We start from the raw sequence: 15,542 nt of genomic DNA, 5'->3' as shown, positions 1-15,542 counted from the left end.
AGAGATTCAATGTAGTCTCCATCAAAATACTGATGGCATCCTCACAGAATAAGAAAAAAATCTTAAAATTCTTATGAAAACACAAAAGGCTCTGAATACTCAAAATATTCTTAACACAATGAAGCCAAAGATGGAGGCACCACAGTTCAAAATTAAAGATATGCCACAAGGCTATTGAGACCAAAACAGTATGGTAGCAACATAGCAATAGACACATAGGACAATGGAAAAAAAGAGAACCCCTAGAAATTCACACACCTACATCCCTACACTTACTTTTGACAAAGATGTGGAAAACATTCCCTGGAGATATGCACATCTATTTTAATGGGACTGGGAAAATAGATTTTAATTTACAAAAATCAACTCAAAATGGATCATGATCTAAATGTAAGATCTGAAACTATGAAACTAACAGAAGAAAACAAGGAGCAAATGCTCTAAGAAATGGGCAGAGTCAACACAGTTTTTGGGCTAAGACCACAAGAACATGGACAATAAAAACCAATTGGAAAAATCTGATGTTATCAATCCAACAAATTTCTGCACAGGTAGAAATATTTTACCAGTTGGGTAAGTGCACCTGATGTTGTGACATCCAAAGAACTGAGGAATTTTCCTCCTTTGTTATACAGGGACATCATTTGGCCATTTGGAGAATGTGCTTCCCCTGTGAGTCACTCTGGTGCTAAGATCTGTCATTGATATTCAGTTTGATTCCTGGGTGACACAGCAGGACCAAAGAACACTGAAAGGATCAAGTAGTGATTGCAGTCAGACACAGAATGAGTTTCTGTGACCACCTCTAGACCATCAGGCACCTATGCCAGAAAAGGGTCTTCCTGAGACAGGAGCACTGTCTGCCTTGTGCAGTTCCTATCCCCAGAGCCTCTGCAAGTGACTTGGAATAAGGAGTCACTGCCACTATCAAGACACATGACAGAAAACCCACTGGAAAAAGAACATAGGGTACTCACAACAAAATGATGAAATTTCTAAAAATCAAGTTCTTACCCATCCCTTATCCATAATAACTGTGAATGTCCACAGACAACATTACCCAGTTACGAGATACAGACAGGATGACTGGATGAAAACCAAGACCCAACCACAAGTTGCCTACAAGAAACACACTAGTAAAGACAGAGACTGAAAGGGAAAGGATGGGAAAAGATGCTTCATGCTAATGGATATCAGATGTGAACAAGAGTACCTATGGTTGGATCAGATAAAATAGGTTTGATGATAAAAACTGAAACAGAGATGACGGTTGCTATATGATTATCAAGGGTTTGATCCAACAAGAAGATGTGACAATGGTAAGTGCATACGAATCCATTGCTGCAGCACACTAATTTATAAAACAAAATTATTACATCTAAAGGACACATGAATTCTAATGTAGTAATAGTGGGGGACTTCAACACTCACCTTTCTTCGACAGGAAGAGATCACCTGGAAAAAAATTAACAAGCATCAGAGAGAAACTACTACAGACCAAATGGCCATAACAGATGACTACAGATATTTCACTCCACAGCTGCAGAATACACATTCTTTTCATCTGCACATGGAACATGGATGCTATAATACTAGAAATCAACAACACAAGAACCCCCAAAGGTATGCAAATACATAAAGGCTGGATAAGAAACCAAGAGGGAAATTTTAAAATTCCATGAAACTAATTAAAATGGAAGCACAACACACTGAATCTACAGGAAATTCTAAAAGTAGTATGCAGAGGAAAGGTTATGGGATTAAGTTCCTACATCAAATAATTAGAAAGACTTCCAATAACCTAACAAAGTATCTCAAAAATCCTAGTAAAACAGGAGCAGACCAATCCCAAGTCAGTGGAAAGAAAGAATAAGGAAGCAGGCAGAAAGAAAGGAAAGAGCGACAAAGAAATGAGGGCCTCACACACAAAATCCAGAACACTGCAGGAACCCAACACGCAGTGTCGTCCACCGTGCAAGACTCGTGTGCTCACACTGCTGTTGTCTGATTATCTCAGAACAGAGCAGTCATCCAATACAAGAGAACACAGACCATCCCATTGATCGCAGCCTTTCCAGGCCTATTGAGTGTAATCTGAGTTGATAAAATCTCACAATAAAGAGTTAAGTGCTGGTAAAAGTTAACAGAAGGTAACAGGGGCTGTCTAGTTTCTGCAAGGGGGTATAGAAAAGAACATTCTCATCAGTGGCTGCGAATGTGAATGGGAAAATCTTCTTGCCAGGCAATGGGGCCAGAACAGCACCATCAGGAATGTACCAGAACTTTGATCTTACAATTCCCTTTACAGGATACAACCTGGAGAAGCATCTTCACAATTAATAAGGGACATACCAAATATATGTAGATGATGCTCCTTGAGACATTATTAATAATACTAAACATTTAAATCATTTGAGGAACATTAACTTATGTGAGTAGAATGGTCCATCACACCATGAACAGTTATCCCTGTGTCTAAGACAAGGAAGAAGAGTCTGAAAGAGCAGAGGGTGATGAACTCGTAAGAACTAATGTGACTGAGCAGTTACTGTGTGCTAGACACAGACAGGCCTCAATGCTTTGCCCCCACATCTCATTAAAATGTTTGCCAAGCCATGTAGAAAGTACTCCTACTTGTCCATTTCTTAGTGTCTTCTCTACCATGACTATTATGAAACACCAGTGAAAGAACCTGAAGCAGACACAAACACTAGAAAGACATCCATGTCCACGGATTACAAGAATTAACATGATGAAAATGTCTACTCTATCCAATGCAATTTACAAATTCAAGGCAACCCACACCAAAATATGAAGCACATTATTCATATGACCAGAAGAAGCACCTAAGAATTTATGTGGAAAAAGCACAAAAGACACAGGTGTTGTTTTCACCCTATTGGAGGAGGGATCCTTCCCACACATCCCTGCAATCTCATTAATGTGAGCATGGGGTTCAGGCAGGATTTTTCCACATCTGATTTAAAGTAGAAGGAGATGGGGCCCGGCTGTGGCTTTGTAGGGGAAGCCTCTGTCAGTCAGGCCAGGATCCCGTGTGGGAGCCGGTTCATGTCCCAGCTGCTGCTCTTGCAATTCAGCTCTCTGCTTATCGCTTAGGAGAGCAGTGGAAGATGGCCCAAGGGCTTGGGCCCCTGCACCCATGTGGGAGGCCCGGATAAATCCTGGCTTCAGATCAGCCCAGAGGAAGGCATTGAGGCCATTTCGGTGGTGAACCAGCAGATGGAAGCCCTTTTTTCTGTCTCTCCCTCTCTCTGTAGTGCTAACCCTCAAATAAATAAATAAATCACACACACACACACAAAACAAGTAGAGAGGATAAGGATGGAGAGAACAGGTGCAGAACAAACTGAATGACTCAAACCCTGGGGAGGAGCTGGCTTGGGCCCAGCAACCTTTCAGGGAAGAGATGAGTGAACTAGTATGGCCCACGGGAAAAGACACTGCCCTGGTTCTTCTTCTTTTAATAATTATTATATTTTATTTGAAATACAGAGTTACAGAGAGAGGTCGAGCCTGAGAGAGAGAGAGAGAGGTCTTTGGTTCACTCCCCAAATGACAACAATGGCCAGAGCTGAGCTGATCCAAAGTCAGGAGCCAGGAGCTTCTGCCAAGTCTCCCACACCAGGGCAGAGGCCCAAGGACTAGGGCCGTCTTTGGCTGCTTCCCAGGGACACAGCAGAGAGCTGCAGAGCCAGTGGAGCAGCCCCCATGGAGGTCGGGGCTACAGGCTGGGGCTCTAACCTGCTGTGCCACCTGGCTGCTGGACCCTGCCCTTCTGTGCACGCCCTGTCCCCCCCACGCTGCAGCTCCTGGGCTCCTCTCCTTAGTGTGACTGCGCCAGCTCCAGAGCCTCTGAGCCCAAGACAGTGCGGGATGACCCGCAGCCACCTTAACCTCACTTCCTTAACTGCACTTTAACCCTCAGAGACTTCTGCCTGCAACAAAGTTATACACTACAAGCCCCCATGCAGGAGGCAAGGCCTCCTCTCTCTAAGAGAAAAGACAGCAGGATTCTAGCTCCTGGAGTCTGCTAAGTTTCAAGTCAGTTTCTCTGCACAGCACCGGAAACGCCGTGGGCCCGGCCTGTGCTGTGTCCTGGTGGGCTAAGCCTCCACCTGCAGGGCCGGCTTCCCCCATGGGCGCTGGTTCCTGTCCCAGCTGCTCCTCTTCCCTTCTGGCTCTCTCCTAATGGGCTGGGGAAGCCATGCAAGATGGCCCGAGGGCTTGGGGCCTGCTCCTGCCTGGGAGACCCCTTGTAGTGGCCATCTGGAGAGCGAACCAGAGCATGAAAGACCTTTCTCTCTGCCTCTCCCCTCTCTGTAATTCTCTCTCTCCAGTGAATAAACACAACAGTAAGAATGAAAGGCCTGGAGTTACAAACAGCAGGAGGCTGTGGTCCCGGAGAGCGCCCCCTGCCGCCCGGGCTCCGCAGCCCCGCGGCCTCCTCCAGGGGGGCCGGCCCTTCCCGCCCTCCCGGGAGCTGTGGGCGCGGCTCCCGCATCCTCCTCCCGAGGAGCGGCATCCTGAGCCTGGGGCTGGTGCCCGTCCTCCTGGAACCCTGTCCCTCGGCGCGGGGTCCGCCCCGCGTCCGCGTTTCCCTGTCTTCTCCTCTGACTCCGGTTCCGGAAGGCGGCCCTCAAGTGACCCCGCACCGCTGTCCCCGCTCCGGAGCCCTGGCGCGGGGTCCTCCATTGTCCACAGCTCTGTTTTCTGAAGCGGGGTCCGCATCCGGGTTCCCCAGGGGGGCGGCAGCCCCCAGGGCCCTCGGCGGCCTGCAGGCTGGGCTGGGGGTCATCGATGGCGTCCTCGGGGAGCAGGGGCCTGGGCTGTGTGAGGGGCTGAGGGCAACGGGTGGGTGGGCGGGGCTTGCGGAGGGCGGGAAAGCGCCGGGCCGCGCGGCGGTGGGCGTGGCCTTGGGAGCGCGGGGCTCCGGAGGCTGAGGGCCGCGGTGAGGCCCTGGGGTGGGGCTCTGGGCGCTCTGGGGCCCTGGGAGGAGCGCGAGGTGCTGGCTGAATGGAGCACGGAGGGGTTTTGTGTGTTTGCGTGCTTGCTTGTTTTTTGAAAAAGTCTGTCTTTTGGAAACAGTCACTATTATGGCCCTGAGTGAGGGACAGGCACTGGTTTCTGCTTTTGAAACAACTTCCCTACACTAGATGGTTTCCTGTGTGCACGCCTGGGTCACACTGTGCTGTGTGCTCAGAAGGCGCCTTCTGTGACACCCCCCCCCCGGGCGCCCCCTACAGACTCAATGATACTTTGTCTTTCTTGGCCTCTCAGCTCGGTGTCCTCCTTCCAAAGGGCCCACTGGGCCCATCTTCACCTTCCTCTCCCTCTGTTTATCTTGGAAACTCTCTGAGGACAGTGAGTTGGAGCAATGACAGGGCTCCCCCGCTGCGTTCCTGTCACTTCTTTTTTGCTAGCTGTCAAGGATCTTGAAAATACTCTATTTTGTCTGTCGCTGTGGTTGCTGTTATTTTTAGTTCTTTCGGGCAGGAGAGCTAATTCTTGTTGGTGCAGCACCCCTACTTCAAGAATTCAAAGTTGGGGCCATCATGGTATAGGGGATAAAGCTGCTGCCTGTGACACCAGCATTCTGTTCGGGCACTGGTTCCTGTCCCAGCTGCTCCACTTCTGATATAGCCCTGGTAATGGCCTGGGAAGAGCAGCAGATGATGGCTTAAGTGCTTGGTCCTGCCACCCATGTGGGAGGCCTGGACAAAGCTCCTGGCTCCTGGTTTTGGCCTGGCCCAGCCTTGGCTGTTGCAGCCAATTGGGGAATGAACCAGTGAGTTCAAGATTTTTTTTTCTCTCTCTCTTTCTGAAACTCAGATGTTCAAATAAATAAGTAAATCTTAAAAAAAATTCAAAGTTGGAGAATGCCTATCTGGATTCTGAAAGGGGCTTTCACGGAATGCAGAAAACAACCACAGCCTGTGCGAAAGCTGTAACTAGGAAGACTTTAAAAAGCACCTTGCTTGTTCTAAGGACATTTTCTGCTTGACCCTATATGGGGGGGGGGAGGTGCAGAAGCCCCATCAGCCCTGCCCCAGGAGCTGAGTAGACATCCCTATGAGATCCATGGTGAGAGCCTGTCCTTTGGGAGCCACCCCCTATGAACCTTCAGCCTTGTTCACTGCTGCTGTCCTAAGGGAAGGAGGAACAATGACTACAGCAGGCCACATGGACATCTCAACCTTCTCTGAACTTTTTGGGAGATTTTCATGCATAACAACCCATGCTAAGCTGACCTGTGTTCCCTGGAGAGCCAGAGAAGCCATGCCCTTGGCCTTAGGCTTCATCCAGGACCCTCACTGGGTACTCAGAGTCCCCTGGAAGAGAAGGTTCCTCTCTGAAGGTCTTTCTCTCCATATTGCAGGAACAATCAAGTGTGTTATTGGCTAAGCTGCAGGCCCAGCACTGGGTATTGTCTGCAAGTTGGTGAGATTCTGTGCCCATGACAGAGGGTCAGAATGGAAGCAGGAGGGAGACGTGGCCAGGTGAGATATCTGAAACATCTGGCCCAGGTGGGTGAAGACTTGGAGGTGTTTTGCCCCCTTCTGCATAGTGGGGAAGGCTGGGTGAGTGTGAGGAGAGGTGACCAGTGATGGGTGTGGTTACAGAACTCTCAAGGAACTGCAGGCCCTGACAATTGAAATCACAATTAGAGGAGGAAGAAGGGTAGGAGTGCGGGTGGGAGGGAGGGTAGGATGGGAAGAATCACTATGTTCCTAAATTTGTATATATGAAATTCATTAAGTTTGTATACCTTAAATAAAAGGTTCAGGGGGGCTATCAATTAAATAAGAAATGCCAGACAAGGGGAAACTCAGCTCCTCTACTACTACAAATTTTGCTGGCTCAGACTGCACACTATGTCCCCTCACAGGTAAGGTCTCTCCTCCACAGGCAGGAAATTGGAGGATTCTGACTCTCCCAGAGGACACACACACTCCCCTTCCCCCTTATCAACTGTCTTGTTCATAGCCCTGAGCTCACTCCACACAGCTCTACCAAGTCAAGTTCTAACAGCATCTCTGGCCTACTTCTACAGCTCTGGGATCATTGGTCATTAAGTGGCTGCCTAACCAGTAGCCCTGTGCTGCCTGATCAACATCAGACACTCCCCACTGATGACATCAAGACCTCTCATTTTCCCCAAGATACACCCCACCCTCTACCCACCTCTCCCCTCCACTCTGCACAGCTGCCCCTGGGAAGCACACACCCAAGGGTGCAGTGACATCAACATCTCCACCCACTTCAGGTGCCCAGGCATCCATGGCAAGTTAAAGAGGTTTCTTTCTCTCTTCTTTGGGTGCTTGATCTTTCTCCCAAGTTACACACCAAGGAGAGGCATTCTAAGATCATCTATTGTGTCCATACAAACCTTTTAAGTATAGGAAAACAGGATGTGAAAAAATGTATAAAAATTATAACATTTCTATGAACAGAATAAAAGTTTATGTGGGGGCTGACGCTGTAGCATAGCATGTAAAGCCACTTCCTGCAGTGCCGGCATCCCAGTGTGGGCAAGAATTCAAGTCCTGGCTGCTCCACTTCCAATCCAGCTCTCTGTTTTGGCCTGGAAAAGCAGTGGAAGATGGCCCAAGTCCTTGGGCACCTGCACCCATGTGGGAGACTTGAAGGAACCTCCTGGCTCCTAGCTTTGGATCCGCTTAGCCCTAGCTGTTGGGACCATTTAGGAAGTGAATCAGCAAGTGGAAGACTGTTGCGTCTCTCTCCTCTCTCTCTGTCCCTCTCCCTCCCTCCCTCCCTCTCTTTGATGCATGAAAGGACCCTGTATGGGTCCAGGGTTATTGCTCAGAGTACCTATGGGTGCATTTTCTGTGTGTGTCCTTCTTCCTTCTCTCAGTACCCAAGGAAGCATTTCTCACTGTACAGAACACAAAACATGAAGATTCAGAGAAAGGAGCTGCTGGCTGAAGAAAGGGATAGAGGATGAGTGTTTGCAGAGTGAAGTTAGAGTAGAAAGCTCAATTCTGCCTGTGCCCAAATACTTGGACCCCTGCCACCCACATGGGAGACCTAGATGTAGCTCCTGGCCTTGACCTGGCCCAGTGCTGGCCACTGGGGCCATCTGGGGAGTGAACCAGTGGGTGGAAAATTCTCTTTCTCTCTCTCTCACGCTGACGTTCAAATAAATAATTTTTTAAAAACAATAAAAGAGTAGTGATGTGTACAGTGCAATTTAACTTATCATCAAGACTGGATATCATCATGATAATTCTGGAAAAGATGAACTTACAAGCCATACTAAGTTTTCCCTTTATTTCTCCACCTGTACAAGTCTTAGCTGCAGTCCCCAGTGCACACTGAACACACATCTCAGTCACCCAGGGACTCAGAGAAAACTGAGCAGGAAAGGCCCCCAGACAGGCCCATTGCCTTATCATACTGATGAGGAATATGACTCCCAGAAAGAAAAAAAGATTTTCCCAAGCCCCTACCACAAAAAGTAGGGATTCTTATCTGCTTTAGTTACTCCATATCCCAGAGCCTCCACAGGAGACTGTGGGTAAATCAATTAATAATTGTCATATTCATAGCTAACAATCAGCAAGGATAACACACTTTTTTGTTTCAATAATAAGCATCCCTTTATTTGCTAATGCCATTACAAAAACTGGTTATACTAGTAACAAAAAAGTATCCTCTTGAATTGAAGTCAGAGGCAGTTACTCCCCAAAATGTTAAGTAAAACAGTGTACAACATCAGTATTAAAATGTGAAATTTTACATTGTCTTTACCACAGCTAAAGCTGCTGCGTGCAGTGCCGGCATCCATTATAGCCACCAGTTTGAGTCCTGACTGCTCCAGTTCCAATCTAGCTCTCTGCTATGGCCTGGGAAAGCAGTAGAAGATGGCCCAAGCCCTTGGACCCCTGCACCCACATGGGAGACCTGGAAGAAGCTCCTGGCTCCTGGCTTTAGATGGGCCCAGCTCCAGCTGTTGCAGTCATCTGGGTAGTGAACCAGTGGATGGAAGACCTCTCTCTCTCTCCACCTCTGCAGGACATGAATGTGGGTGAAGCAAGGTTAAATTCATTAAGTGTTTGTTTAATAAAAGGCAGAAGTGAAAACCAATCACTTAGCAAAAGAGACATAAATCATAGGCAACAAAACTGCCAAAGGACTGTTTTAAAATTTACTGTAAATGAAAGAAGTTGAAAATATTTCCATTTGATTATTCTTTATGGGGCTAGCCTATTGTCCAGCCTGTACTTTTTATTAGTTAACTCTTTCTTTAGTGGAGCACTAAGTCTTTGATTATAATGTAAATTGAAAATATATTATCTCAAAAATACAAAACAATAAGTTGAAAATAAAACTGCAGAGAGGGCTACACATCTTGCTCATGGTCACGGATTAGTGACTGAGTTGGAATTGGAGTCAGGTCAGGCCATGAGCAAAGCCCATGCTATCAGCTTCTGTGCTGTCGAGCCATGCTCTGTTTAAGGGTGGCTCCAGGAAAGCACAGGTTACATTTCCAGGGCAGAGCACACCAGGGACGTGGAGACAGTGAGGGTGGCTTTTACTGCCAGAAAAATATGGAGAGCCCGTGAGGGTGCAGACAGGGCAGTTGGGCTTCCTGAGTTTCCTCCCTGTGACCCCACTCTTGTGGCTGTCATCGCCTGTCCTCCTGCCTTCATTACAAGTGCTTGGAGAACAGAAAACTGTTAGGACTTTATCATGCCTCTGAGGGAGGCCACAGCGCAGGCATCAGTTCAGTCCTTCAATATCCACAAGGGTCCCCGGATGGACAGGGTTACTGATGAAAGGTGAAAAAAATCCCTAGGACCCCATTCTTGTCTGTGGTTAGAGTTCTATTTTCAACAAACAATGCTGAGATTTGATGATTTAAAAAATCATTAATAGGGGCTGACACTGTGGTGTAGCGGGTTAACACCCTGGCTTGAACTGCTGGCATCCCATATGGGTGCCAATTCTAGTCCTGGCTGCTCTTCTTACAATCCAGCTCTCTGTTATGGCCTGGGAAAGCAGTGGAGGATGGCCGAGGTCCTTGGGCCTCTGCACCCACGTGGGAGACCTGGAGGAAGCTCCTGGCTCCTGGCTTAAGATCGGCCCTGCTCCAGCCATTGATCTCATCTTCACATGATTACATCTGCAAGAACCTTATTTCCGCATAAGGTCACAATCACAGATAGAGGTGTTAAGATTGTCTTGGAACGGGGAGGGACAACTCAACTCACACGAAGTGGTTATCAGGGAGCTGGATCAGAAGTAGGGCAGCTAGGAATCAAACTGATGCCCATATGGGATGGTAGTGTCACAGGGGGAGGCTTAACCCATAATGCCACAATGTCAGCCCTATGCACACTTCTTTCAATTACATCTTTCAAGGGGCCATCAAAGAAGGCTGCACTCTTCTCTGAAGGGAGGAGAGAACTTCCACTTTGCTTATGGCCCTAAATACTGACAGAGTTTGTGGTCACAAAAGGCTTCTGTAGCCTTGGCAGCTCATGGCAAGAGCCTTGGGTGATCACTGAGGTCATAAGTAAAAGTGTTAATAGTTAAATTAACAACAGGAGTCACTGTGCACTTACTCCACATGTAGGACATCTGTCCTTAAGGAGTTGTACTATGAGAATTAACTGCAAAACTTGTTCCCAAACAGTAATTTTTACATTGTATGTGGGTATGTGTGCAAACTGTTGAAATCTTTACTTACTATAGAGTTGGTCTGCTGTACATAAAGTTAATTAAAAATGAATCTTAAAGAAAAATGAGATGGGAGAGGGAGTAGGAGGTGGGGTGGGAGTGGGGGTGGGAGGGTGGGTATGGGGGGGAAAACCACTATATTCCCAAAGTTGTGCTTATGAAAATTATATTCACTCAATACAAGATTTTTTTAAAAATTACATCTTCCATGATTTTTTGAAGTACCTTTGTATTTTTAACCAAAGATTTCAATACATTTGCAACTTTTCTTCTCATCTGTCCAGTTCTACTAAAATTCAACATCAACACAGTGGACTAATGTGCAGTTATGATGAATGCGTAGAACAGGAATTCTCAAACATTTTGGTCTCTGGATCCTTTTATATTCTTTAAAATTTATTGAGCACCCCCACAGAGCTTTCTTTGCATGAGTTACACCTATTTATATTTACTAGGATGTAAATTTAAATGGAGAACACCTAAACATATTTGTGTAGTATTAATTCAAAATAAAACAATAAACCCACTGCAAGTTTATATAAATAATACTAATTTATGAAAAACAACTATATTTTCCAAAACCAAAAAAATGTAAGTGGCATTATTTAACAGTTTTTTCACATCTCTTCAACACAACTAGAATCCCATATCTGTTTCTACATTCCATCTGTTGTGATATGTTATTTTGGTTTAAGTTTGTGAGGAAAATCCATCCTCACACCGAGCTAGCTAGAAAGTTAAGGAGTATTTTAATAGTCTTTTCAGATAGTTAGGGATATTTTTCTGTGATGCCGTGTTAAAATTCAGTTAGTGGCAGTTTCTTAAAGCTTTGTTATAATGTGAAATCTGAAATCATACCATGAACTTTCTGTGCCTGCTAGGCTGTAATTCATTGGTCTTAGGCCTTTTCCCACTTACGATTTTGTGGCAATATGGCCTGGCCATTTGAATAACATTAGATCCCTGAATTATCCAGATCACCCAGCTGTTGAGGAATCTCACATACTGCAATATAAAACATCACAGTTTTGAATATCGCATCCATCTTGTTGGAAAGGTAAATGCTAGGGTGATGTCAACTTCACAATGGTGGATAGGAGTTTTTCCAAATGCTGATTTTCTACCTACTGGTTCCCTCCCCAAATGACTGCCTTGGTGGAAGCCAGGAGCTCCTTCTGGGTCTCCCACACAGGTGACAAGGATGGAAGCACTTTAACTACCAGCTGCTGTTTCCCATGTGCATTTGCAGGGAGCTAGTTCAGAAGCAGAGTATATGGGATCCAAACCAGCACTCCAATATTGGATGTGGGTATCCCGAGTGGTGGCTTAACCTGCTGTGCCACAATGCCAGTCCCTGAGAGCTCCAGTTTTGTCAATTGTTTTCCTTGAAGTGAAGGCTCACTTCATTCATTTTTTTAGAAATGGATTATTTAGAAAATGTTTGCCAAATACCTAAGACCAGATGCTGATAGTTATCTGTTGATAACCCTTTCAAATAAAAATGATTTTATTTTCCTACTTTTAAAAAGATTTACTTATTTATAGATTTGAAAGGCAGAGTTACAGAGAAAGAAGGAAAGACATAGAGATCTTCCATCTGGTAGTCCACTCTCCAAATGGCCAGGCAGAAGCCATGAGCCAGGAATTTTATTCTGGTCTCCCATGTGGGTGGCAGGAGCCCAAGTACTTGGATAATTCTCCATTGCTTTCCCAGGTGCATCAGCAGAGCACTGGATTGAAAATGGAGCAGCCAGGACCCAAACTAGCACCATAACATGCCGGCATCACAGGTGGTAGCTTAAACCTGCTATCCACAATGCCAGCCCCTCATTTCCTTTTTTAAGGTTTATTTTATTTTCAGTTGAATGGTGGATTTACAGAAAGGATGGACATGCACACAGGTGAGAGTGAGTGTGAGAAGAGAGAGAGAGAATCTTCACCTGCTGGATAACTTCCCAGATGGCCACAATGTTCTGGATCCCGGCCAAAGCCTGGAGCCTGGAACTCTATCCAGGTTTCTTTTTCTTTAGAGATTTATTTATTTATTTGTAAGTCAGAGTTACATAGAAAGAGGAGAGGCAGAGGGAGGGGTCCTCCATCTGCTGGTTCACTCCCCAATTGGTCACAACAGCCGGAGCTGCACCAATCCAAAGCCAGGAGGCAGGGGTTTCCTCCAGGTCTCCCACACGGGTGCAGGGGCCCAAGGATTGGGCCTTCATCTACTGCTTTCCCAGGCGTAACAGAGAGCAGGATTGCAAGTGGAGCAGCCAGGTCTTGAACCAGCACACATATGGGATGCCAGCACTGCAGGCAGTGGCTTAACCTCCATCCAGGTTTCTAACATGGGTGGCAGGGCCAAAATACTTCAGCCGTCTTCTGCTGATTTCGCAGGTGTATTAGCAGGGAGCTGGATCAGAAGTGGGGCAGCTGGGACTCAAATCAGTGCTCATATAGGATGGAGGGGTCACAGGCAGTGGCTAAACCTGCTGTCCCACTACACTGACTCCTAAAATGATTTTAATTTCTGCCTCTGCTATTTCACAAGCACTTTTCCTTAAAATAGGCACCTTCTCTCCATGAGTACTCTATGCATACTTTCTAATTTGTTACACGGAATATTAAAAATGTACATGCAAATGTTAAGATAACTTTATTGTTTTATTAAAGACATTCTTTTAAATTTTTTGTTTATTTATTTATTTTATTTGATTTGAATGGCAGAGAGACAGAGAAAGGGATACAGAGTTAGAGACAGACAGATATCTCTTCTCTGTTAATTCACTCTCCAAATACCTGCAACAGTCTGGGCTGTGCCAGGGCAAAGTCAGGATCCTGAAACTTAATCCAGGTCTCCCACAGGGGTGGCAGGGATCCAAGTACTTGAGCTCTTAACTGCTGCCTCCCAAGGTGTGCATTAACACAAAGCTGGAATTGGGAGCAGAACTGGTACTCAAACCTAGGCACCCAATAAGGGATTCTGGTATCTTAACCACAAGACCAGGCAGTGCCACATTAAGGACATGAATAAGTGAAGCTGGCAGTTTTCTCTCTTCTTCCCCTGTGTTTACACAGAAGTGAATAATGGCAATGAGTGCTGTCACAATTTCCTATCACTGCATCATTGCAATGATCTGTGCTAGGCATTCACAGGTTTATTCATCATCACCAATGAGTGTCAGCACAATGAGGCAAGCAAACCATATCTCAATATCACTGTGAAGATTGCTTTGACCTTGAAGTCCCACAGAAAGGGCCTGGGAGATTCCTAGGGACTCATGGACCACAATGAAAACCATTGCTCTTTGATCTTACATGATACAGGGTTCTTCAGACTATATTATAACAGAGAGAGGGAAAGTTTACACAGTTGTAGAGCAAGAACATCAATGCTTGCCACTGTCTGTCCTAAGTTAGTTCAAACTGCTTTGATTCTCCTTTGTGACAGGTGTGGAAGAGGAGTCGGTAGCCATATCTGCAATGGCATACTTGGTACTGAATGCTGTGCTCATTCCATATTACAATAACAATATCCAATGTGGGGTTTGTAATCATCCCAATTGCATCCTTGAGCACTGGAGAAGTATACCCTGTGGGACCACTGACCCAATGCATTCACCATGAGCTGGATTTAGCCCAGGCCTCCATTCATCAGCTGGCCCCTAATAGCTATTTCTCCTTTAGTGAGACCACATTGGCACTTCGGGTTCCTGAACATCAATGTCAGTCCACTCCTGATCCAGCTCTCTGCTATGGCCTGAGAAAGCAGTAGAAGATGGCCCAAATCCTTGGGCTCCTGTACCCGCATGGGAGACCTGGGAGAATCTCCTGCTTCAGATTGGCATAGCTCTGACCATTGCAACCAACTGGGAAGTGAACCAGTGAATGGAAGACCTCTCTCTTTCTGCCTCTCCTTCTCTCCCCATGTAACTCCATCTTTCAAAGAAAAAATCTTTAAAAAAATAAATTCAGTCATTCAAATAAATAGAAAACATATAGCATCACTTTGAGATTATCAGAAATAACCTTAATTTATATATTACAATGCTTCTGTTCAGATATCTTTAATTATGTAAGTTGCCTAAATTAAGTACTAAATTACTAGTAGACTCAGAAGACAATTTTCTGTGATTTTGTTCTTTCTTATGTTTATGCCTGTACATGTAAAGTTCTCAGTGCATTCTCTGTTAGAAACCGAATCTTTTAACAATGGATGTTTTTGGGCCAGTGCTGTGGTGCAGCAGGTTAAAGCTCTGGCCGCAAGCGCCGGCATCCCATATGGGTGCCGGTTCTAGTCTCTGGCTGCTCCTCTTCTGATCCAGCTCTCTGCTATGGCCTGGGATAGCAGTAGAAGATGGCCCATATCCTTGAGGCCCTGCACCTACATGGGAGACCCGGAGGAAGCTCTGGGCTCCTGGCTTCGAATCACCAGAGCTTGGGCCATTGTGGCCATCTGGGGAGTGACCAGCAGATGGAAGACCTCTCTCTCTCTATCTCTACCTCTCTAACTCTTTTAAATATATAAAATAAAGCTTTAAAAAATGAATGTTTCTTATTTTCTGTGGCTATATAACTTCTGCCCAGATTCACTTGTAAATATGTGGGATTTCATGACACTCATTGTGTGTGCACTTTAACAAAAATGCTTCTTGCCATCTTACTTGCCCTCTTGTGATATCTTTTTCTTTGTCCCAAGTTCCTCTATCTTGCTTTCTCTCCATGAAGTACTTTGAATCCCAACATCTGGGTAGGAGCTTTAGATACTTAATCACTGCTGTGGATAGTGTGTGTGTAAGTATGCACATGTGGGGGAGTGGCTGATG

At 45.8% G+C, this 15,542-nt stretch overlaps 1 protein-coding gene across 4 annotated transcripts in view; it reads right to left on the bottom strand.

Moving 5' to 3' along the window:
- The window catches only part of LOC103346094 (putative neuroblastoma breakpoint family member 5), a 29,699-nt gene extending 24,861 nt beyond the window's left edge, over nt 1-4,838 (bottom strand). For 2 of the 4 annotated variants that reach the window (XM_070076838.1, XM_070076837.1), the window contains exons 1-2: nt 4,674-4,838; nt 1,432-1,455 (exon numbers count right to left, since the gene is read on the bottom strand). The gene's annotated coding sequence lies outside the window, so the exon portion shown is untranslated. Of the gene's footprint in view, nt 1-1,431; nt 4,546-4,673 lie in introns of those variants that run through there. The other 2 variants (XM_070076842.1, XM_070076839.1) reach the window with 2 other exon arrangements.
- Between the last annotated feature and the right edge of the window lie 10,704 nt (nt 4,839-15,542).

This window comes from Oryctolagus cuniculus, chromosome 7, assembly GCF_964237555.1.
Source record: "Oryctolagus cuniculus chromosome 7, mOryCun1.1, whole genome shotgun sequence".
In the NCBI taxonomy this organism is placed as follows: Eukaryota; Metazoa; Chordata; class Mammalia; order Lagomorpha; family Leporidae; genus Oryctolagus; species Oryctolagus cuniculus.
This window is presented reverse-complemented; position numbering and strand designations above follow the sequence as displayed.